The 25053-nt window shown below is 41.5% G+C and overlaps 1 protein-coding gene across 1 annotated transcript in view; it reads left to right on the top strand.

Moving 5' to 3' along the window:
* GTF2E2 (general transcription factor IIE subunit 2) overlaps positions 1-25053 on the top strand; it is a gene marked incomplete at its 5' end in the record, with an annotated part of 1036543 nt that overhangs the window by 218654 nt on the left and 792836 nt on the right. The gene's annotated exons all lie outside the window — the stretch shown is intronic.

Genomic DNA, 25053 nt, shown 5'->3' with positions numbered 1-25053 from the left:
TATTTTGATTGCACCAGACTGGCCACGCCAACACTGGTACCCCCTCTTGTGCAGTGTGTCACTGTTGGCCCCTTGGCACCTGCCTCAGACTCCTTCCCTGTTGTGTCAGCAGGAGAACCAGATTCTGCACCCTGAGCTTCAGACATTGAACCCCACAGCCTGGCTAATTACCTAATCTCTTTTACCATCCCTCAGTAAACCAGTGTTGGATATCATTTTAGAGGCAAGGAGGCCTAGTACTAGAAAATCTTATGCTGACAAATGGAAAATATTCTGTGCCTGGAACCAATCTCAAGGGATGAGCACAGCAGCGCCCAATTTACCTCAGATTTTACAATACTTAACTGAGATGATTCACAAGGACATGTGTTTTTTCCGCCATCAAAATTCATGCCTTAGCCATTTCAGCTCACTATAGTACAGAACCTCCCCTCTTCTCTCATCCACTGCTCGAGCAGTTCCTCAGAGGGGCCAAAATTTAAGATCACCCAGGAGAGCTCCAAGTCCAGCCTGAGACCTTAACTTTGTCTTGGAGAAACTCACTCTTCCTCCTTTTGAACCAGCTGCTACTGCAGATTTAAAATTTCTTTCTTGGAAAACAGCTTTCATTTTAGCAATCACTTCAGCAAAAGGGTATCTGAATTACAGGCCCTTATGGCAGTGGAGCCTTTCATCTTTCATGCGTACAGGGTGTCCCTCAGAACCAATCCCTCCTTTATGCCCAAGGTGGTATCCAGTGTGGCCCTTAATCAGTCCATTCATTTGCCAGCCTTCTTTCCTAATCCACAGAACAAAGGGGAACGGATATTTCACTCCTTAGATGTGCATAGTCAACTTAGATTCTATTTGGACAGGACTAAATCTCTAAGGAAATCTGAACAACTGCTGGTGGTATTTGCTGCAGGGGCAGATGGGGAAGGCTATTTCAAAGCAAACCATTTCTAAATGGATAGGCTTTTGAATTCATTTCTGCTATAAGCACCATGGAAAACCTATCCCACAGGGGATCAGACCCCACTCAACCAGGGCTGCATCTACCTCTACTCTACAGCCTTTCTCAGAGGTGTCCCTACCAGGGACATCCTAGAAGCTACCTGGAATTCTGTACATACTTTCACCAAGCATTACCATTTGCCAATTTTCTCAAAATCCAGAGCTAGCTTTGCCACTGCAGTCTTGCAGGGCCTTATAGATGGTCCTAATGCTATCTAAATTCCGCCTCCCATCCTTAGCTTTGGGAATCTACCCAAATGTGATGACTGCAACAGTGAAACACGAAGAACATCGTACAGTTGTGTACACTTCCCATAAATGTAGATGTTAGAGTGTATTCACTGTTGCAGTCCTGGTTACCCTCCTTCCAGCCTCCTGACTTCTGTTGGCTATATTTCTACTCTCCTTTTCTATGCTTAAAAGCTTTTTGGTGTATTTTCTTTTTTGTTGGAGGTATAACCTTGTGTGTGGTGTGTGTGTGTGTGTGTGTGTGTGTGTATATGTATGTATGTGTGTATATGTATGTGTGTGTGTGTATATATATATATATATATATATATATATATATATATATATATATATATATGTATGTGTGTATATATATATATATATATATATATATATATATATATATATATATATATATGTACATACATGTATTGCTTCCCATTTGGGGGGCACCTGACATCTGGGGCAAGAAAAACTGATGGCGTCAACTGCATGCTTTATACCCCTGACTACCTGATGTCATGGAAGATGAGACGGCAACCGAAGCAGGACCCAAGACTTTGTTAATTAGGCCGACTGAGGGCTACTGCAAGCAGATAACCCAAATGTGATGACTGCAACAGTGAATACACTCCAACATCTACATTTATGGTAAGTGTACCCAACTGTACTTTCCCTTCAGCACAGACAATGTCCCCTCACACTATCAAATCAACAACAATACCCTAAGTACCCATGAAGTGGTAAGGGACCTGGGATCACAAGTTGACTATGACCATAACTTTGACTATCTTTTGTCTACTGTAGTAAGGAAATCTTTCTACATAGCACACTTGATTAGTGAATGCATCACATCGAGAGCAAAAGAAATTGTAAACCCCCCACCATACTCGGCACATATTTTGCCCATAATTAAGTATAATGCCCCATTTGGCATGTACTGTACTAACTGCAGCAATTAGAGAGAGACCTCAGAGGTTTCTAACAAAGATGATCAAGGGGCTCCAGCAATTGACTCACAGACCAAGTAAAGTCCCTGTCACTATACTTAGTGTTGCATAAACTTCTTACGGGAGACTTATGCCTGGCCTACAGTGCAATCCAAGACCCAAACCTAATGAAGTTGCTGCATCTCTGTAAATCAAGCAGGATAAGGGCTACCCGTTCCAGGGACCTAAATATGGCCTGCGACTTTTTGACACCCCACCACTGCACCAGTAATCAAGGAGCCTCAATCCTCACCACTGGCAACAGTGAGGGACGTACACTGGGAGGATGATAGGTATACACACTCTGTATGCAGCTCTCTGCATCCAGTGCAGATTCCCTTAAGCGCACACAGAGATGACAGTTAGTCCTTGGCTGGTTTCTTCCTCTTTCTCCAGATCCTCAAGACTCACCACTGGCACAGCTCTATAGAGTTGAGATCTCAGCTGAGTGTTCAAGCCACGACCTCTAGCACCCTCTCTTTCCAACCAGTGCTTCGTGTCTCTGCCCAAGTAGCTAATGCATACATTCTTAATAATGAATAATAGAATAAGAAAATGCTAAGTATATATTTACAGTGACATCAGAGTTCAAAATCACAGGCGATGTTTAAAACAACGTTGCAGGACAGTCTCAAATAAATAAAGAAAAATATCTAAGCTTTGCTATATTCCTGACTATATCTAAGAGAATTAGTATACCCTAGTAGGCAGATGTGGTGAATGGATGTCCTAGCTGATGTCCGGTCAAAGACAGAATACAGAATGCTGCGTCTCCAAGAGACTTCTTAAATTAGTATCTCAAATATTACTGCTGGGATAACTTACAGAATAACATAATTTCTTGTCATCTGACTCTCTCCCATGTGACCCCCACACACTTCTGGAATCTGGCAGTATTTAGCATCTACTTGTGAAAATACATAGACAAGGGCTTTTCCTCAGATCTTTAGTAGAAATTGAAAGCCATAAAACAAAATACTTACAAGACAATGTAGAAAGTTCCCTAGTTTTAGACATTGTCTCCTTGCTGCCATAAAGTAATTTAATTTCAGCTATTTTTCTGAAATTTACTAGACTGAGATTAACCTCCTGTATCCCAGCTTCCACTGTAAAATATATACATTTACACAGTTACAATAGTGCATGCCCATTTCTGTTCTTTTCCACTAGGACACACTGTGGATCCATTTTAAACACAAGCATTTTGCAAACCCTTTTCAGCACACTTCTGTACAAACAAGTTTGATATACGCATAACATACAGTTCTAATACAGTTGTAACACAAGCATCTTACATGAAGCATGTTGACATTCACAAATGACACACAACCATTTACAAAATTCCAGAGAGCTGTGCTGGCAGTATCTCCCTTTGTTACACTTCTATATAAATCATGTTGATATTCACAAATGACATATAATTTACAAAATTCCAGCTAGCTGGGCCAGCAGTATCTCCTTTCATCACAGACTTGAATAGAATATGCTGGAGGGACAGATTTATCTCCCAACTACTGCTGTGTCTTTGGAACAGGCTACCAATTCATGTGAAACAGAGGACCACTATGACGCTGTTCGAGGAACCTGGATGAGTGGATGGGGCACCATAATTTCTAACCAGGGATAGAGCCTACAACCCTCCTGGACATGGGCAGTCATCAGTAAATACAATTTTGTGTATTGACTAACATTTCTGGGATGAAATGGCTAGGCTTAAAATGACCTCCAGGTCGATAACCTAGTAATCTGCTATGATCCTTTATTATTTGCATTAAAGCAATTTTATGTAGTGCAGCATGTTTTAAATGGGAGGGGGTCTTTTTAGTGACTGTGTATGTGTGTTAGAGGTAAACATAAGCAAATACTTTTTATTGATTCTAAGCGGTGTAAGTTTTAGAGTATAATGAGTAGAAAGACTTGACAAAAGCAAGTTTGCTGTAATTATGCTGTGAACTTGGGTTGCTGGGATATGGATGGAGTGTAAAAGTGTATTGATTGCATTATATGTAGAATTAAGATATTTTCTATTTTTATGAAGATGACTGTCTAGATGAATGCTCTTGGCTTAAACTATAAGCAAGTTTTTTTTGCCAGCAAGTAGGCTTGAAAAATAAGAGAAAATGATGAAAGAGAAGAAAAATGCTGATGTTCATCGTGTTACCCTGCTGCAGTCATCACACTTGGGTTATCTTGTCGTCAGGCGGTCCCGCAGTCGGCCTGAATTCCAAAATCTTGGTCTGGAGTCGGTTGCTGTTGCTTCTTCCCTGACGTCAGTGCGCCAGGGGTATATATAATGCATCCAACGCCATTTTCTTCAGTCTTTCTTGCCGCGCGGTGCCCGAAGCAGAAGCATTTCACAAGTGCCGGTCAGCTGACTCCTGAGATTTTCGAAGTCGAATTTCAGATCCGAAGTCTTCAGTAAAGCTAAATACCCCATTGGGGAAACTTTTCTTGCCTCTGACTGTTGTCAGAAAAAGTTAACAATTGTATTTCTTGTGGGAAGCAAATACCTCATAAGGATTTTCATTCTTACTAATACCTTGCCTAGGCCCAGACCATGACGTCACTGGTCGTCGCTTTTGTGCTAGGTTCAATAAGCGTACTATAAAAAGACGCTTTGATTTTGCACGACACTACTTCGGTAGAAAATTTAACTACACAATGCCGTTGGAGCAACCGACTACTGGCGTGCACAAAAAACGCAAGGATAAGGACAGGCAGCCTAGACCCAAGCCAGACACCGAGGCCTCGGCTGGGCCGGTCTCCGGTTCACCGGTTTTCAGTGAGGCTCCTACGCAGCCCCTGGCTACTGCAGATTTGGAACCCGAGACTGCTTCGGAGCCTTTGGCGGAGAGTGCTAGGCTGACGCAGCCATTTTGTTTCGCCCCTACCGACGACACTGCAGAAAGAGATGTCGGTGCTGCCGAAACACCTTTGTTTTCTGAAGGTGTCTTCAGACCGACGACGTTCACCATAAAAACGTATCCTAAGCTTAAGACTCCTATTAAGCCAACAAAGACTGCACTTCAGTCTCCAGTTCAAGGTCGCATGCCTAAGAAACAGATGCTTAAAATGGTGGAAGATTTGATCTCTTTAATCAGGGTTTCCCAGCGCCCCCCCTCCCCCCCGACAAAAAGGCTTAGACAAGAGGAAGATTATGCCTCCTCTGATCAAGTGTCTATTTCCTTAGGCTCCTCTGAGGACCAAGATTACTCTTTTCCCCCTTATGAAAATTCTGATGCTGAGGATTCCATTCCCTCAGCTTCTCCCCCGGAAGACTACTCCTTTGGGGAAACTTTACACACTATGAGGGAACATTTTCACTGTGAAGGTCAGGACTACTCTGACTCAAAGAAAAGGCTCCAAGAGTTTCTTTTACTTCCCCAGCACAGACCTCTTGCCATCTCCCCAGTTTTAGACATTGTGGATGATGTTTACTTGGAATCTAGTTTGAATCCAGATTCTCTGCCTCCTGCTCCAGCCAAACCAGACAGATATTATAGAGTGCCTGACTCCCACAAATTCCTTTATAAAAGCCCTGTTGGTGATCCAGAGACTATCTCTTAGGGTCCCAAAGGGGCTAAGGCTTCTATGGCAAAATATCCTGTACCTTCTGAAAGGGACTCCAGTGCACTAGACAGGTGGGGGAAAAAGGTTTAAACCTCAGCCACTCTAGCTATGAGAGCACTAAATTGTTAATTTCACATGCTAAAATATCAGCAATTTCTGATGTCTCAGTTAAGACAAAAAATGAGCACACTCCCTCAACAGTCTGAAGTGAAAGAAGTGCAGGATCTGTTGCATGCAACTGAACAGGTGGGCAAACATACTTTACAATGTGGGTTTGATTCTTTAGAGGCTTCCTGCAGAGCAGCTGTCACTGGGTCTGTTATACGTAGGCATGCTTGGTTAAAGGAACAAACTCTGCCTGATCATGTTAAAGCAAAGCTTCTAGATGCTCCCTTACAGCAGGATCTCCTATTTGGAGTTAAAGCAGAAGTCTTAAAGAAATTGGAGGATAAGGCAAAATCTATGCAGACAGCTTCAGCAGAAATTGGCCAACAAAAAATTGGTCCTTTCCAGCTACTGACAGACCACAGAGGGGTAAATACAGACGCCCAAGAGGTAGAAGGCAACCACAAGCCCAATACAAACCTCGACAATGGGGCACTGCAACACAGAAGGGAGGAGAAGACAGGCCCCAAACTACTAGAAGGCAAACTCAATGACTTACACCTCATATGGCCAAACAACACTCTCTTGGCAGCTCCCTTGGGAGGAAAACTAGCACTTTTTTCAGACAACTGGCACATCGTCACAAAGGACAAATGGGTCCTAGACATAATTACACGAGGATTCCATTTCCACACCTTGCCAACGAAAAGAGGAATGCCAGACCTGCCATAAAATCAATGGGCAGAGGCACAAAAACAAATTACAGCTCTCATGGACATGAGAGCCATTCAACTGGTACCTACACAGGAGCAAGGCCAAGGGTTTTTACTCAAGACTCTTTCTAGTCCCCAGAAAGGACAATGCCTGGAGACCAATACTGGACTTTTCATTTCTAAACACCTTCTTACAAGTACCCAAATTCAAGATGCTAACACTACAGCAGTTTCTTCCCATGTTGGGCAAGAAAGCATGGCTAGTAACATTGGACCTCAAGGAGGCATACCTGCATGTCACTATCAGACAAAGTTGCAGAAGATACCTCCGTTTCATTGCAGGTTCAACCCATTACCAATTCTCTGCACTGCCCTTTGGCTTATCCACTGCGCCCAGGGTCTTCACAAAATGCCTGGCACAAGTAATTGCATACTGCAGACAAGGAATTCAAATATACCCATACCTGAACGACTGCCTCATCCAAGCAGAAAGCAAGGATATCCTCTTACAACATCTGGCTTTTGTAAAACATCTTCTAAGTTGCCTGGGGTATACAGTAAACGAAAAGAAATCAAAACTAGTACCCTCACAAAATATGACATTCCTGGGTGCCAGCCTGAATACAACGGCCCAGAAGGCTTATCTGACGCCAGACAAACAACTACAACTAACTCAATATTTCAAAAAAATGGCAACAAAGACCTAACTCCCTGCAAGAAAAATTCTGCAGGCCTTGGGCTTCATGTCATCTTGCATACTACTAATACCATTTGCAAAGCTGCATATGAGGAAATTACAGTGGTACCTAAAAAGCGTATGGTCTCATGACAGCCACAGCTTGTACACAATGATATTTCTCATCCCCTGCCTTCAACAAGAGTTTTTATGGTGGTCACAGGCATGTCACCTCAACAAGGGTCAGCCTTTCACCTTGCCCACAGCCAGGCAAACTATGACAACAGATGCGTCGGACTACGCCTGGGGGGCACACATGGCAGGACAGTGCGTTCAAGGCATATGGACTGCAGATCAAAGGAATTTGCACATCAATCAAAAAGAGATGCTAGCTGTACAGAATGCTCTGACAGCCTTCAAGAACCTATTACATCCAGGACAACTTACAATAAGGACGGACAACACCACAGTAATGTGGTACATAAACAAACAAGGGGGTACACACTCCTACCCTCTATGCAGGCAAGCAATGACCTTGTGGAACACAGCACTGGCTTACCAAGTTGCGTTACAAGCTCAATTCCTGCCAGGAAAAAAGAACACATTAGCAGACTACCTCAGCAGAAACATCATGGATCCCCACGAGTGGAAACTGGATCCACAAGTATTTGCAATGATAACTCAAAAATGGGGCCTCCCAGACCTAGACCTGTTTGCCAGCCCCCAAAACTATCAGCTAACAAAATTTTGTACAAGGACACTTCACCATCAAGCTTGGAAAGTGGACGCACCCTCATTCAGTTGGAAAAACCTGACAGTATATGCCTTCCCTCCATTGCCTCTTCTCACAAAGGTGCTTCTGAAAGTCAGAAAGGGGAGACCACGACTGATACTCATAGCTCAGAGTGGCCACACCAGCACTGGTACACACTATTAAGGAATATGGCCCAGGGCCCACCTTGGATTTTACCACAAATTGTCCATTTGCTCACACAGCAAAACAATCAGATTCTACACAGCCAGCTCAAAACCTTAAATTTGGCTGCATGACAAATCACCTAAGCATCCAGCCAGCTCCTCTTCCTCAAGCAGTTATGGATGTTATTCTGGAAGCTAGGAGGCCCAGCACCAGGAAGGCATACTCGGACAAATGGAAAAGGTTTTGCGCCTGGAACAAAGCCAAAGGCCAAAATGCCCTTCAGCCTCACATGCCTCAGATTCTACAGTATTTAACTGAAATGTTGCACAAAGGACTTTCTTTTTATTCCATTAAAATCCACGCATCAGCTATTTCAGCCCACTACAACACTGATCCACCCTTATTTTCACATCCACTTCTAAAGCAGTTCCTCAGGGGGGGCAAAAAACATTAGGCCCCCCAGGAGAGCACCTACACCAACATGGGACCTCAATTTTGTTCTGGAAAAACTTACGCTACCTCCCTTTGAACCAGCTTTCTCTGGCTGATCTAAAGTTTATATCATGGAAGACTGCCCTGCTGCTAGCAATAACTTCAGCCAGAAGAGTCTCAGAGCTGCATGCACTAATGGCAGTGGAACCTTTCCTCATTTTCCATCAAGGCAGAGTTTCTCTACGAACTAATCCTTCCTTCATGCCTAAGGTGGTATCCATTGTGGCTTTAAATCAAACCATCCACTTAACCACCTTCTTTCCGAATCCACAGAACAAAGAAGAAAGACTCCTGCATTCTTTGGACATACAGGCAACTTCGTTACTACTTGGATAAAACAAAGGTTTTCAGAAAATCTGACCTGCTCTTTGTATCCTATGCTACAGTTTCGCAAGGGAAGGCTATATCAAAACAGACCATTTCCAAATAGATAGGACATTGCATTCATTTTTGCTATACCCATCATGGAAAACCAGTTCCTGCTACCATAAGGCCCCAGTCTACCAGGGCAACAGCTACATCTACAGCCTTCCTCAGGGGGTTCCCAACCAAGGAGATTTTGGAAGCTGTAACTTGGAGTTCAGTACACACACCTTCACCAAACACTACCACTTACCACTTTACTCTAAGACTGGAGCTGGCTTCGCCACTGCAGTTCTGCAGGGCCTTCTAGCCTCTGCTAACCCTCTTTGACTCCTCCTCCCATCCTTAGCTTTGGGATTCTACCAAAGTGTGATGACTGCAGCAGGGTAACATGATGAACATAGTACAGTTTTGTACCTACCATAAATGTAGATGTTCGAGTGTACACCCTGCCGCAGTCCAGGTTACCCTCCCTGCATCTCCTCTGATCTAACTGACTAAATCTTTACAATACCTTCCTGATGTATTTGCTTATAGCTGTAGGGATGTTGTGTTTGTGCTAAATTTCTTAAATTGGTACTAATTACTGACCACCTTTTTGGGGGCACCTGACATGTGGGAAAAGAAATACTGAAGAAAATGGCGTTGGATGCATTATATATACCCCCTGGCGCACTGACGTCAGGGAAGAAGCGACAGCAACCGACGCCGGACCAAGACTTTGGAATTCAGGCTGACTGCAGGACTGCCTGACAAGATAACCCAAGTGTGATGACTGCAGCAGGGTGTACACTCGAACATCTACATTTATGGTAGGTACAAAACTGTACTTTTCCGACATCTTCACAGATATTGGCTTATTTTTTTCCTGTAGCAAATGTTCAGTGAGAATTTCCTGAGTGAAACAGAGTCACTGCTGACTATTTACATGGAGACAAGCTGTCTACAGTTGCAAGCAATTTTGCGAGTTCTGAGCATACTTTGCTGAGGGAAATGCAAAATCTAAAGGTAAAATGGCAAGCAGTTCAGTGCAAAATAATTTGAAATTATGGAGGTGAAGAAGGGATAGCAGCCTTTCTAACAGATTTAATATTTTAATCATTTAATAGAACAGTGTACAATTTAGTTTTATTTAAACACATCCTGTTCACATTTTCTTGGGGCAAAATGTCAAATGTTTTCTGAAAGCATACAAGCTGTATTTCACATCTGGAGGGGAATAGAAATGAGGAAAAAAAAAAACAAACGGCAATCGGTATAAATGATAACACAGGCTGTAAAATGTGTTTGAGCATGAGTAATCTTAATTTTAGGTTGGGTAATGCCTGTGGGTACAAATCTTGATTTTTTGGGGAGCAGTTGCTCCTATGTGGAGGGTTAAGCTTCATTTTTTGAAGCTGTGAAAAATTTTGTGTGCTTGTTCTGAATTAATAAGGGATTGGGGGTATTGTGAAAATGTATTCTTTTTTGTTTTGCGGGCTGTCTTTAAAATAAATACTCTTGAAGAATGTAACACAGGTTCAGAGAAGCAACTGTATAAAAGATCAACCTGCCAAACATTAGTATGTGTATATAACACAAAAGTTGGAAGTGTACATTAAAAAAAGTATTACATTATAAATAGGTGATAACAATAGCTTTTATCATAAAGGCTTTGCTGTCCATATTATCCTGGAATGTAAATGGTCTAATAGGTACTGACAGAAAAGGAAAGCTTGTTGAATTATATTAAGAAATGCAGAGTGCAAATAATGCTGTAGGAAACACATTTGGAAAGAAATGAGCATATTAATTTGACAAAGAAATTATTTCAGAATGGATATTCAGTAGACTATCAGGGACAGAGGAAAAGGGGAGTAAATATAGTAATTGCTAGAGGGGCCCCCAAAAGTGTTAGAAAAGGGGAAAATGGTAATGGTAGATTTGTGGTAGTAAACGGCTGTTGGTAAACGTGGAGGATGACTACACTGGCATGTATTTGTATTCCACCAAAGACTGCTGTTATGGTGCTTAAGAACATTTTGGGAGCAGCAGTTCCCTTTCAGCAGGGAATATTACTTTTGGTGCAGAGTGAAATTTGATTTGCAGCAGTGAAGATGCCTCATTGAGGCCTAGAAGGGAATATAACTAAAGAGAGTAGATTTCTGAAGAAAACTATGAAAATATTTGGTATGGAAGATGTGAATTCAGTAGTAGGAACTTGGACAGAATTTACGTTATTCCTCAAGGTGTACAATAGCTTTCACAGGAACATATGCATTTAATGGAAAGCTTTGACACGCAAGCAATCACCTTTTCAGATTATGCACTGATAAAAGCCAAGATAATTATACAGGATAATGAAGTAAAAATGAGACACTGGTGGTTTCCCTTCTTCCTGTTAAAAAGAGGAATTTGAGTAGTAGGTAGTGAAATTACTCTACTCAAAAGTTATTAGATAGGATAGAAATATCTTCCAAGGTATTAGTGAGTGGGATAAAAGTGAGTTTAAAAATAGGGTAGAAATAAAAGAAAGACATAAGGTTAAGAAGTAATAAGAATTAGAGGAGCTGGGAAAGGTGAAAATATTTCAGAATAAGGGGAATCTCTCAGAACAAGAAGAGGCAAAATGCAGAGTGCTAAAGAGAAAATAAGGGAGTATCTGGATAGTATGCATGAGTTTGGAAAGGTTGTTGTTGACAATTATTGATAAAAGTTTTTGTGTTCAGGCGTTATTAACACAATGAGTTGTACAACAGAAAGTCACCAAGCATAGAGAATCCAAAATAGGCAAAGATCCTTTAGAAATGTTAGAGCTGTTTTGGAAATTTTTTAAAATTTTCATAAAACAGAGAAATGTGGAAATCGAGAAAGAACATAAATAGAAGTACTTATGCAAGACTTAATTGTTGAGCGTCATCTACCTCTGACTTTGGTACAATTAACAGTTAAGATAAGAGGCGACGAGAGAAAAATGGTGATACAGAATCAGTCTTCAGAATAGTATCCAGGAACAGATGGTATTCCTGTGGAAGACTAGAAGTTAGGAGGGAAGAAAGTGGTAAGTATCTGGAAGATTTTGTTTAATGGTATTTAAAAGTAGGGAAAGCACCAACATCTTGGAAAAAAGGTTGTGGAGGCTATATTACCTAAAGACGGTAAGGGCAATGGTAGCATTTGTGTTCTATGATGAAATAATATGGTTAATTAGGAGGATACATGAAAGATTAGAGGCCAGAAATAAAGGGGGAAGGTTCCTCTCTAGTAAGTTGTGTTTGACCATTGGAATGAGGCAGAGGTTTCTGCTTTCTCCTTTATTTTCTTTATATTTAGAGCCATTGACAAAGAAAATAAGGGACTCAGAAATGCAAGGATACAATTGGTATGGTAATCAGAAAAAGTTGGCTTTATTTGCAAATTATATTTTGTACCTAATAAATCCAGAAAAAGAAATCTCAGTGGTGTGAAACATTTTGAGACCGTTTTAGGTCTTTTTGGTATATAAAATAAATGAAGATAAAGGATGTAGCCATAAATTATATATCCTCACGTGAATTGGTTTATCAATATCAGTATATATGGGAACAGTAAAATGAAGTATTTAGGAGTATGGATTAAAAAGGCCCCCGTTATGGCAGCTAAGAATATGTGTGGAGAAACTAAAAAGATAGTACAAAAAGGAGAATAAACCGAAAGGAGCACTCGACAGCCGTTTCCACAGTATAAAATATAGGTGTTTAATCCAAAACCACAGTAAAATCTAGCTGGGTATTCGGTCACAACAAAATATTAACGCTGACACACAACCAGTACGTTTTCGTTTACACACTTCATCAGATACAGCCATTTTGTTCAATTAATTCATTAAATACTCAATTCAAACTAGCTGGACCAATAAAATGTTAAAAACAATTACAAATTTGAGAATGAGAATTTAAAGATACATTACATAAATAAGTAAGTAAATACCATAAATTATGCTTAAAATGCTCAATGAAACTTTTGTAGGTGTCACCATAAATAAAATTCATATAATAAAACCTATCTAAGTATGAACCATCACAATCAATACTTAAATACTTAAAAGTAAAAGATACAAAAATGTTACAATAAAATATAAGTAAAATGTTGGTACTATAACTTAGCAGCTCTCAATTTTAAAACCGGGGTGATGGAGACAGTCTCATTTAAACCTGGCCATCTACTGGCTTCTAAAACCAGCTGCCAGTATAATTCACGATATTCTAACATGGTCTCCCATGGTCCACCCCTTTTATCAATAGAAACCTCATCAATCACAAAAAATGTAAAAGATGCAGATACACAAACCTGAACATGTTTACATAAGGCATTGTTGTTATTACCTTTCTTAACATCATAGAGGTGCTCGTATATCCTTCTCTTTAAGCACCTCTCCGTTTTACCCACATAAAATGCATCACATGTTTTGCACAAAACAATATACACAAGTCCCTTACTCTTACAATTGTTGTAGGATTTAGACAATAGTTCTACCCCTGCTGTTTATAAAAATTTCGGAGTTATTAGATATGCAAGGACACTGCTGACATGCTCCACACTTGTAGGTCCCAGTTTTTTTGGCAACAGGTTTAAAGGTTAAATGAAGGCAGGAATTCAGGCATTTATATAATGTTGAAATAATGATAGTTACAAACAAAAGATATGTGATGTATAATGTAAATAAATGGAAAAAATGTAAAAGTAAAAAAAAAAATTAAAAAGAGAGAGACTACTTCTTATAGGCATTTCTTACCTGAGAATGCATCTATAATATGCGTGATCACAGTAACCTGGTTCAAGTCTGTTGAGAGTACTTCATCAGTGCAGGGCTTCAGTGTTTACCTTCTGTTTAGAGCTGTCACACTAGATCAAGGCACTTAAGGCCAAAATGTCTGTATTTGTCAGCGTTGCTTCCACATTTGTTAGGATAACAACCCTGTCCTAGTTACTATGAGTAAACCCCCTTATGACATCATAGCCAACTCCAGGAAACCTTTTATGTCCCCCTTTGCATATACCTCCTACCGGATGAGCATGGAGTCCCTATATATCAAGCCTAGCACCATTCTCTTAGGGGGCTTCAACTACCCCTGTAGAATTAGAGAGACTTGTATGTCCCCTAATGTGTATGCCTAGAGATTTTTAGACTTCACTAAAATGAACAGTCTGGACCAGTTAGTCTGCACCCAAGTTTGGGGCAACAAAATTCTAGAGCTGGTCCTTGCCAGTATGGGACAGCTCTTTTTTGTGGTAGTTGTAACCACTTGCCTAATCAAATCTGACCATAAATCACTAACATTCACCATAAGAATAAAGCTGGAAGCATCTTCTAATATGTCAGTATTCAGACTATGCTAAGGATAGTCTGCTAAAACTGAATGATGATCTGGGTAAATTAAATATCTACTCCCATCCTGATGCGGAATCCTGTACTGCCAAATTCTACACTTTTGTAAATAGCTGCATCTCTGTCCCCTTCCAAAGTAAATACAATGCCAAATTTAAAATTAAACCCCTATGGTGGAAACCAAATATAAACCATCTCTACAACAAGAGAAGACTCATTACATGTAAAAGTAAATGTAACTCTCAATATGACAAAAACACCCTTGCTAAACTTACAAGGAACTCTGGTCCTTGATCAAATTGAAGACAAAGATAAAAATAGGTTCCCATGCAAAAGACAACCACAAAGCTTTCTATAAATATGCTAGAATCCTCAAGAACAGTGTCCATTACTGATCAGATCTAATAGTAACTGATATCATCTACTCAGTCATAGAGGACATAGTCAGTCTATTAGAAGAAACTTATCTCAAGTGTAGCCTCCCTCTTCCCTCCTTCAACATCCGAATGGAGAGATGAGAAATCAGCAAGCAAAGGAGAGTAGTATTGCTGGAAACTGAATTCATCCTCAAGTCTTTGGAAGTACCTTCATAAGGTGGGCCCTGTTTTTCACAAAATCTCACCAAGACAACACTGATATATAGACTGTATTTTAGATAGCATATATCATGGACAGAAGTAAAGATGTAAGGAATGATGTTTTAGGTAATAAAAACGAAAATACAAATGAGAATGTAAAAAGATTAATTATAGAGTTCAATACTTTAAATAAAGAAGTTAAACAGATATTTAAGAGGGAATGGGAGAGATTTTCTGCCATCACAGATCTGGAAGAGATTAAAAATATTATACCTCAAGTGACTTTTAGAAACCCTCCTAACATCAGGAAGAAAATAGAAGGAAATGGAAAATATAGAAAAATTGTGGAAAATAAGAAAGTGGGAACATTTAAGTGCGGGAGATGTGCACAATGTCCTTACATTATGAGCAAAGAAGAAATTTTTATTGAAAGTAGAAAGAGATTAATAAAAAGTAAGGGCAGATTTAATTGTAATACCCAAGGGGTAGTATATTTGGCAGTTTGTCAAAACTGCCAATCGTTTTACATTGGAAAAACAGAAAGAGTCTTTAAAAGACGTATATATGAGCACATATATGACATTGGAAGAAGGAAAGAAACCAATGCACTATATAGGCACTTTAAAAATTGTGTAGGAGCAAAATATTTATTTTTTGTATTGGAACAAGTACAACAGGATGTTAGGGGAGGTTTGTGGGAGGAGATATTAGAAAGCAGGGAATTGTGGTGGCAGGTTTACCTGGATGCATGTAAAAGACCTGGACTAAATGAGAATCTATCCATTGGACCCATTTTAAAGGTGAAAGCTAACAAAGTTTAAGTTACATTCACTGGGGTGTTTGTGCTTACATGATAATATTATATTACATGGAAACATTAATTTTAAATAATTTTACCAATTTTATTTATTTATTTATAAAATATATTTATTTATAAGTATTTATATATATGTTTTTATATAAAAAAAATTTTTATCATATTTAATAGATATATAAAATTGATGGTTTAGAATTATATAATGGTTATAAGAAAACTAAAGGTTGAAGTAATAGGTCATACAGGTTTTGGACACTAGAGGGAGCATTTTATTAAGGTTTTTAGTGTTTGCAGAATTTTGCACAGAAGTCTCTTCAGTACATATATTTTTATGGTTATATTATGAATGAATGAACTTTCCCAATGATTTTTAACATAATGTTTAATTATTCACATGAAAATTCAATATTCAATTTGTTAAATTCATTTTAAAGTATGGTATACACATGAGTTTCCTTTTTGAAATTCCTTTTTAGGAATTAATATTAATGAGACAAGAAAGGAAATCGACTGGTTAATTTGAATTAACGAGATGATATTTTATAGGTTAATTGATTGTTATTAAAGTATAAAAGCTGAAAGTTTTTTAAGTGGTTTTATCTGATGAAGTCCTAGAGAAAGGGACGAAAACGCATGTGATTTTGTTTAATAAAAGCGTTAAAGTACGTGGATGGTGTCACCTTCGTGTGTTGAACTGGAATTAGTATTGCATTCCGCTCTACGGCTTTTTTAGTTTGGATTGTTTGGTGATTGTTGAAAAGCCACACTACTCTTGGTTAAATGGACAGAAGTAGGCTGAAAAATGAAAAAGATAGCTGGGTGCACCAGTCCTATCCTCAAGACAATGGAACATTCATACAATGGGGCTAGGCCAGGCTCAGGGGGAGGACGCTTCCCACTGTTGTAGAAGGTAGTAGTAGTCCACAAAAACTTACAGGCCAAAAAAGAGGCATAAAAATGATCACATGGACTATTAAGGATAAGAAAGACATTATGTATTGTTACTATTATGCAAAAAGCTGAGAATTTCCAGACAGAAGATGTACAAAAAATTTGCGAGAAATTAGAGGAAAGAAAAATACTTGCACAAGAAAAACTGTTACAAAAAGGAGATGTAGGCAAAATGATGAAAGCTAGTAACCACAATAAAATCTTGCCTAGGACACCACGACGGAAACCCGCAGTCCAAGTAACACAGTTTATTGGTAGAAATAGCACAAAATAACGCTAACAATCCACAATGCGTTTTCGATCAACAATCTTCTTCAGCAAAAACTGAAACACTGAATAATGCTTCACTCCTGATTAAATACCCTGCCCTGTTGTCTGTCCAATTACAGAAATTGCTAATTAGTTTAAAAACATCAACTAATTTGAAGTACCAGTATGTAAAAAAATTTTGTTTTTAACTTAACACACTATATTTCAGTCAAATAGTTTTAAAATAAATTATTGTTTACATAGTTAGAATATGAAATGACTTAAACATATTCTGATTAAAAAACATGTATAGTGTTGTAAAATTTCACATTAAAACCACTTTGTTGTTTAAAAACCTTTTTAAACTGATTTCTTCCAAGTTATATGTATTGAATGTGATAAATGGTGACATCTGGTGGCTTTGTGATGTAAGTACAAGAGCTTTATAATTTTGCAGATCTAAGTTTTAGTACTGGCTTTATAGACAAATAATCATTCAAACCTGGAAATTTATTGGAATCCAGTACTATCTGCCAGTATAACTCTTTATATTCAAGTTTATCTTCCCATAATCCACCCCTAATATCCCTAGGTAAAGAGTCTAGCACAAAAAAAGAAAATTCTGCTTCTGGGCAAGAAACTTGATGTCTAAACAATGCATTTTTCACATTTTGTTTTTTAACTTCATATAAATGTTCGTAAATGCGACATCTTAGTTTCCTTTCTGTTTTTCCCACATAAAACGAGGTACAGAAATTACAGGTTGCAAGATATACAACACCATTGCTGTTGCAGTTAAATGTACCTCTGCTAATGAGTGTTCTATTCCTAGCTTCCAAAAAAATCTCCTTTTTGTTGTTAATCCTGGGGCATTGGGAACAAAACCCACATTTGTATGTCCCCACACCCTGGGTGCCAGTTTTCTTGTCTTTAGGGCCTCCAAATTCAGACATTTGTTTGAAATTGGTGTCCCTCCGATAAATAAATTTTAGTGGTCTTTGATTTTTGAAAGGTAAATCTGAAATTTGAACAAATCTTGACCATTCCTTAGATATAACTTGCCTAATAGGCCCTGAATCCCCCGTATAATCAAGTATGTACGCTGTATCTAAAGAAGTGGTTTCTTTGGAGCCCAAATCGTTGGTTGTACTAGAGATGTTCTGTCCTAGAATAGGGGCAAATCTTTTGTGCCTTTCTTGGACCACTTCGAGTAAGGCCTCATCAAGTAGTGGTCTTGGATAACCCCTATCCATTAACATGTTGGAAACATTGTTACTTTCACTTGAAAATTCTGAGTCGTCTGAGGTCATTCGACTGACCCTAACAAGTTGTCCCTTCACTATGTTTTTCTTTTGAAAATAAGGGTGAGAACTTTGGTAGTGAAGGTATGAATTTGAAAAGGTTTTCTTGCGATGTACACCTGAGGAAAATCCTGTAGCCTGCTTTTTAAGTATAATGTCCAAGTACACACATTGTTCCACATTTGCCTCAAATGTGAAATCCAAAAAGTTGGTAGTGTCTTTCAAATAATCCAAAAATTAATGGAATTTTTCCATTGTGTCTATCCAAAATATACATATGTCGTCCAGGCATCTCTTGTACAAACACCAGCATTGGGTGTATGGACTGTTCAAAATGTATAGTTTTTCCCAACTTTTCAAAACTATGTTGGCATATGTAGGGGCACATTTGGCACCCATGGCAACACCTTTCTTTTGTTTAAAAAATTCCCCTTGGAAGTACATGTAGTTGTTTTTTAAGATAGTTTCCATGAATAAAATACAATTTGTAAAATCAAGGTGTGACAAAGTGCCTTGGTTCAAAATCTCTTCTTCCAACCATAAAAGGCCTGTCTCGTGTGGGATGGAACCAAATAAATCCACTATGTCTAGGGTAATAAAAATAAGGTCCGGTGAAAATAATTCTGTTTTAACACTCCTTAGAAAGTCCCAAGAATCCTTAAGGACCGTGTCTCCAGTGTATGACAGGACCTTCAGTTTGTCATCTACAAATTTGGCTAGTGGTGTAGTGATAGACCCCTCAGCCGAAACTATTAACCTAAGTGGTGGATCTGTGGGATTCTTGTGAACCTTTGGTATTCCAAATACCGTCGGGATCCGAGGGTGTTGATTAAATAGAAAGTTGTGTTGGTCCTTACTGATGGAACCTTCCAATAGTAAGTCATCCAACATTATATGTATTTTGCTTTTAGCTATGTTCACCTCATTGATCGAGGCCTTAGAATATTTACTAGTGTCATGTAGGGATTCCCTCATCTTGGATTCATACAAAATGTGGTCCATTAGAACTGTCCCCCCTCCCTTGTCAGGATGCATCACCCTCAAATTCTCATTCTGTTTGATTTCATTTAATAGTTTTTTCTCTGTTTGTGATAGGTTAGGAATAACATAATGGTTTGTGATAGTATTCCTTAACTCTCTTTCCATTAAGTTGCCAAAATTCCTAAGTTGTGGGTGAAGCGGTGGATTAAAAACACTCTTCCTTTTGAGACCTGGGGTAGATGGTGTAGTTACTTCGGACCCATTGAATAATAAATATAAAATGTTAAGTTGTCAATCTCGCCTTCATTCTTGCTTGATGGGTTCGGAGCCGATCCCTCGGCTCCGACTCTGCACTTGCTAAGCTCGAGAGTCACTTTTACCAGCTCGAGGCAGCCCCATATCCCATGATGCAAGGCGGTAAGTACCCTGATCTCGTTTGCCGCTTCGCTTATGAGGTCCTCCTTTTACCAGCTCCTGGTAAGTGATTCACTACTTTGATATTTTAGCCCCTTTTTGCTAAAAACCCAAATTCCCTGTCTCTACTAATTTTTTTTAGTCAAACTTTACCCATCCCATCCCCCCCCTGTTAGGGTGTGTGTGTGTGTTTTTCTAGTAATACCTTTTTGGTATTTTATTTAATTTAATTCTTTGGCTGGTGTGTGTGTGTGTTGTGAAACACCATGTCAAAGGAGAGGGTCTCAGGCTTTAAGAAGTGTGACTCGTGCTGTCAGAAGATGTCTCTGACAGACGGTCACACTTCTTGCCTGTATTGCCTGGGGCCTCTTCACCTGCAGGACTCCTGTGCTATTTGTCATTCCTTCAGCCAGAGAGTCCTGCAGGAAAGACGAAACAAGCTGATACTTAGGGGCCTTCTTAAGCCGGAGGGCTCTCCGCTAAGTCGGCTCCATCTAAATCAGCCAAATCTTCCAAGGCCCAGGCTTCTGTGTCTAAGCCTGTGGCCTCGGCTCCGACTCGTTCTGAGTCGAGATCGGCCCGCTGGAGCCGATTCTGGCTTAACAGCCTTCGGCACCGATGGCTATCGGTGCCGATTCTGCATCGACCACTTCGGTGTCGGCTCCGATCGGTTCCGACCACCATGTGGCACAGGCATCGGTGTCGGCTCCGATCGGCTCCGACACCGTTACTTTTGTGGCTGTATCGGCTCCGGCTGGAGCCGATGCATCGAGGCTTCCTGTCGGCTCCGATAAGTCTTCGGCTCCGACAGGATCTATAGTTTCATCGGTTCCGATGGCTCATTCCAGGAAGAGGTCGAGGTCTCCTTCCTTGGAGCCGATACTTTCGGCTCCGGCTTCACCTCTCCTTTCGGAACGGAGCCATCGGAGCCGATCTTCAAGGTCATCCAGACTTTCAGACCATGACCTAGAGAGAGTGGTCAGCAGATTACTTAAGTCACAGGCACTGGCCCAAATGTTACATAGTCCGTCTCAACAGACGACTATTGGTCCACACCCCGTTTCAGTTCCTCCTTCAACTCTACCCCAGAGCTTGGAGTTGGAGTCTTCTGGAATGATTACTGCTACGGCTGGAGGACAGATACCCCCTTCTGTTCCTTCAGCCTCTACTCTTATCTCCTCTTCGAGACCTTCCTTAGAGGGATTCGGTGGTCGGGCTTCCATGGTCTCCTCCGAGGGGGTGAGTGGCATCGGACCCTTGTCCGAACCCGCTCTTCCCCTTGGAGCCTCGGCCTTGGTGAGCTCGGCTCTGACATCTGCCTCGGAGACTTCCCTTTCGGTGGTCCCTGGAGTTCCTAGTTCTTCGGAACGGGTTCTCTCGGACCTGCCTGGGAGGGGAGCATTCGAGGTGATGAAGAGTGTGCTGGCCACTGGTATCAGTCAGCAGTCTGTTCCCGTAGCTCCTCCCTCTATAGTGCCTGTTGACATCTCTGCCACTTCTCTTGCTAAAGGACCCAGAGATCCTCCGCCTCAGGTTTCCCCATTGGGAATTTCCCCCTCTTCCGAGGATTCTCCTGATCTTTCGGGAGATCCTCCTAGGAAGAGGACTTGTAAGAGGAAACATGTAGACTCCCCCGAGTCTGTCACTTCAGATACTGACTTTGATGAGTCAGAGGGATCCCCTAGATCCCCCTCTGAGGATGTCTCCTTCTCAGACATCCTAGAACTCCTTAAACAGAGGGGAAACTGGCCCACCAACAATCCTTCTGAGGATGAGTCAGTATACCTAGAGGCGTTTGGATCTCGGCCCTCCACCTCCTGGGTGTCTCCGCCTTTCGACCCCCTTATGCAGGTTATTGCCCGAAAGGCGTGGGCAGCTCCTGACTCTGTTGAGCCAGTCCCTAGGAGGCCTTCAAAATTTATCACTGCCCCGGGTGACAAGCAATTCCTCACTAAGGGTGTCCCCGCTGATGCCATGGTGGTGGCTGCGGCCACCAAGAAGGAACTTGCAGATCCTTCCGTACCCGTCCATCCTCCTAATAAGGACTCTAGGACCATGGATAGGCACGCTAAGCGGATGTTTTCCTCAGCGACCTTTGCTATGCTCGCTGAATTACCTATGTCACTTCACCAGACTCCAGAGGGATATCCTTAAGGAGCTGGGTGAAGTAGTACAGGATCCTACAGCTGCAGGAGCTCAAGAAAAGATTGCTTCGCAGCTAGGAACCCTTAATTCCATTGCAAACTCCTCCATGCGGCTAATATCATATGCTGCTGATGGAGCGAGTAGAGCCGCAGGTACAGGTGTGGCTCTTAGACGCCAAGCCTGGATGCGGCTATGTGACTTTGCAGATCCCTTCAAGGCGTCCTTCACAAATTCTCCCTTTGATGGGTCAGCTTTGTTTGGCCCTCAGGTGAAGGAAACTTTGACCAGGTGCGAACACGACGGCAAGACTCTTTCTGCTGTAGGAGTCCGTTTTTCCACCCCTTCTAGACCTTATCCCAAAGGACAGAAAGGTGGAAAAATGTGGTTCCGTAAATCCCAAGGAGTCACGCCGGATTCACGTGGTCAGTTTACCCCTAGAGGCAGAGGGGTAACAACAACAGACGCTCTAGAGGCAGAGGGGGTCCAAAACCAGGGAAACAGAGAGCCTCTCTCTGACAAGCCCTTTCAGCATCCCTGAGATGTTGCCCGGCTGTCCCTCCTTGGAGGCAGTCTGGGGAAGATTATCACTGTACCCAGAAGCCTGGCATTCCCTCACTCAAGACAGATGGGTACAGTCGATCATATCCAAGGGTTACATAATTCCTTTCGAGGAAAGTCCTTTCCCTCAAATTCCCTTCCAGATGTACCACCCGGTCTAAGGGAAATTGCAGAGTTAGAAGTCTCAAAGCTACTGCAAAAGAGCCATTCAGCCAGTTACAACAAACCATTCAGAGCCCGGAATCTACTCAAGGTTCTTTTTGGTCCCCAAAAAGACGGGAGACTGGAGACCAATATTGGATCTCAGCAGACTCAACAAGTCTGTGAGGAAGACAAGATTCCGAATGGTCACTCTTCAGTCAATTCTGCCCTTCTTACAGAAGGACAACTGGATGTGCTCAATAGATCTTCAGGATGCGTACTATCACATCAAAATTCACAGACGCTCCAGGAGATTTCTCCGCTTTCGGCTGGGGTCCAGTCATTTCCAGTAGAGAGCCCTGCCCTTTGGTCTCACTACAGCCCCCAGAGTGTTCACCAAATGCATGGCAGTGGTCACGGCTCACCTGAGACGTCTAGGATTCCAGGTGTTTCCGTATCTCGACGACTGGCTCCTGTCAGCCACCACCAGGCATCAGCTTATACAAGCCAGGGATTACACAATAAATCTTTGTTCTCATTTGGGCATCTCGATCAACTTCGAAAAGTCATCCTTATCGCCCTGCCAGTCTATTACCTTCATAGGCGCAAACTTAAACACTGTTCGGATGTCAGCTACCGTTACAGATCAAAGAGTTTCAGACATTCAGAGTCATGTCAGGATCATTCTGGCCAACAAGAAAGTACAGGCCAGAATGGTTCTAAAGGTATTAGGCCTCATGGCTGCGGCCATTACTCTTCTTCCCCTGGCTCGATTCTACATGCGCCTTCTTCAGTGGATGCTGTTCACACAGTGGTCATACTAACAACTTCCAATGCGTCACCAGATTCTGGTGACACAGACTTGCAAAGATCATCTTGCTTGGTGGATCACATCTCCTCAGGTTCACCAAGGCAGGTACTTTGTACCCCATCCCCGATAGCCACTGTCACCACGGATGCCTCCCTGATCGGGTGGGGGGGTCATTATCAGGGCAGGATGGTTCATGGGACGTGGCAGCCATTCGAGTACCATCTGCACATAAATGTCCTGGAGATGAGAGCAGTGCTTTTAACGTTGCAAGCCCTCAACGACTTTCTTCCCGTTGGGACAATTGCAGTCCACACAGACAACATGTCTGTAGTTTGGTATATCAACAAACAGGGCGGAACCAAGTCCTACCCTTGTGTCGAGAAGCGCTCAGACTATGGCAATGGGCGATCTCCTCTCATCGGTTTCTGGTAGCAACGCATATCCCTGGGAAAACCAACATTGTAGCGGACAGATTGAGCAGAGCTATTCTCATGCCTCACGAGTGGTCTCTCAAGCAATCTATAGCGGAAGAGATTTTTCTGGAATGGGGTCGTCCATGTTGCAATCTTTTGCTACTCCCCAAAACAGCAAATGTCCAGACTTCTTCTGCCTCTTCCCTCTATCAGGCCATCCCCCCAGAGACGCTCTGACCCAGGATTGGCCCCAGGGACTTCTTTATGCCTTCCCTCCATTTCCTCTGATCCCTCAGGTTATCCAGAAAGCTACCGTTTTGAGAGCCAAATTGATTCTCATTGCCCCTTACTGGCCTCGACAAGTTTGGTTCCCGTTCCTCCATCATCACCTTTTGGTGCAGCCGTGGCATCTGGACCCAGTGCCAGATCTTCTGATTCACTAATCGGGTCAGCTGCACCGGTCTATCCCTTCTCTCAACCTCACAGCATGGTTGCTCCACTTCCTTCCTTAGCCAGGCTTCCTTTGATCTCTAACCCAGTTAGAGACATCATAGTAGCTTCGCTAAAATCCTCTACCAGGAGGATTTATACAAGCAAATGGAAACGTTTCTCTTATTGGGCTAAGGCCAAGAATATTGATCCTTTTACTGCCCCTGTTCAGGCAGTCCTGGACTTCTTAGCAGAGATTTTTCACGCAGGCTCCTCTTCTTCCACAGTCAGAGTTCAATTGGCTGCTATTTCCACTTTTCATGTCTGAATAGCAGATCATAATATTATGTCCCATAGGCTCTGCAGAGCTTTCTTGAAAGGAATTTTCCTACTAAAGCCTCCAATCAGGAATCCTCCTCCTCAGTGGGATCTAAATTTAGTGCTGACATCCTTGATTCTTCCCCCCTTCGAGCCAGCTGTTTCTTGTTCCCTGAAATTTCTTTCTTGGAAAACGTTATTCCTAGTGGCTATTACATCGGCCAGGAGGGTGTCTGAACTTCATGCTCTTTCGGTTCGACCCCCCTATTTGGTTTTTCACAAAGACAGAGTATCTTTGAGAACTAACCAACCTTTTGCCTAAGGTCGCTTCAAAGAACAATTTGAATCAATCCATTGATCTCCCTGTATTTTTCCCAAACTATTCAGATAGAGCTGAACAAAAGCTACATTATCTTGATGTCCACCGTCAACTTAGATATTATTTGGACAGAACAAAAAAATTTAGAAAATCGGATCAACTTTTTGTTTCCTATGCAGATAATAAAAAAGGCTTTCCTGTTTCCAAAGTGACCTTGTCCAGATGGCTTTCTT

This window comes from Protopterus annectens, chromosome 17.part0 (assembly GCF_019279795.1).
Source record: "Protopterus annectens isolate FY-2018-M chromosome 17.part0, PAN1.0, whole genome shotgun sequence".
In the NCBI taxonomy this organism is placed as follows: Eukaryota; Metazoa; Chordata; order Ceratodontiformes; family Protopteridae; genus Protopterus; species Protopterus annectens.
This window is presented reverse-complemented; position numbering and strand designations above follow the sequence as displayed.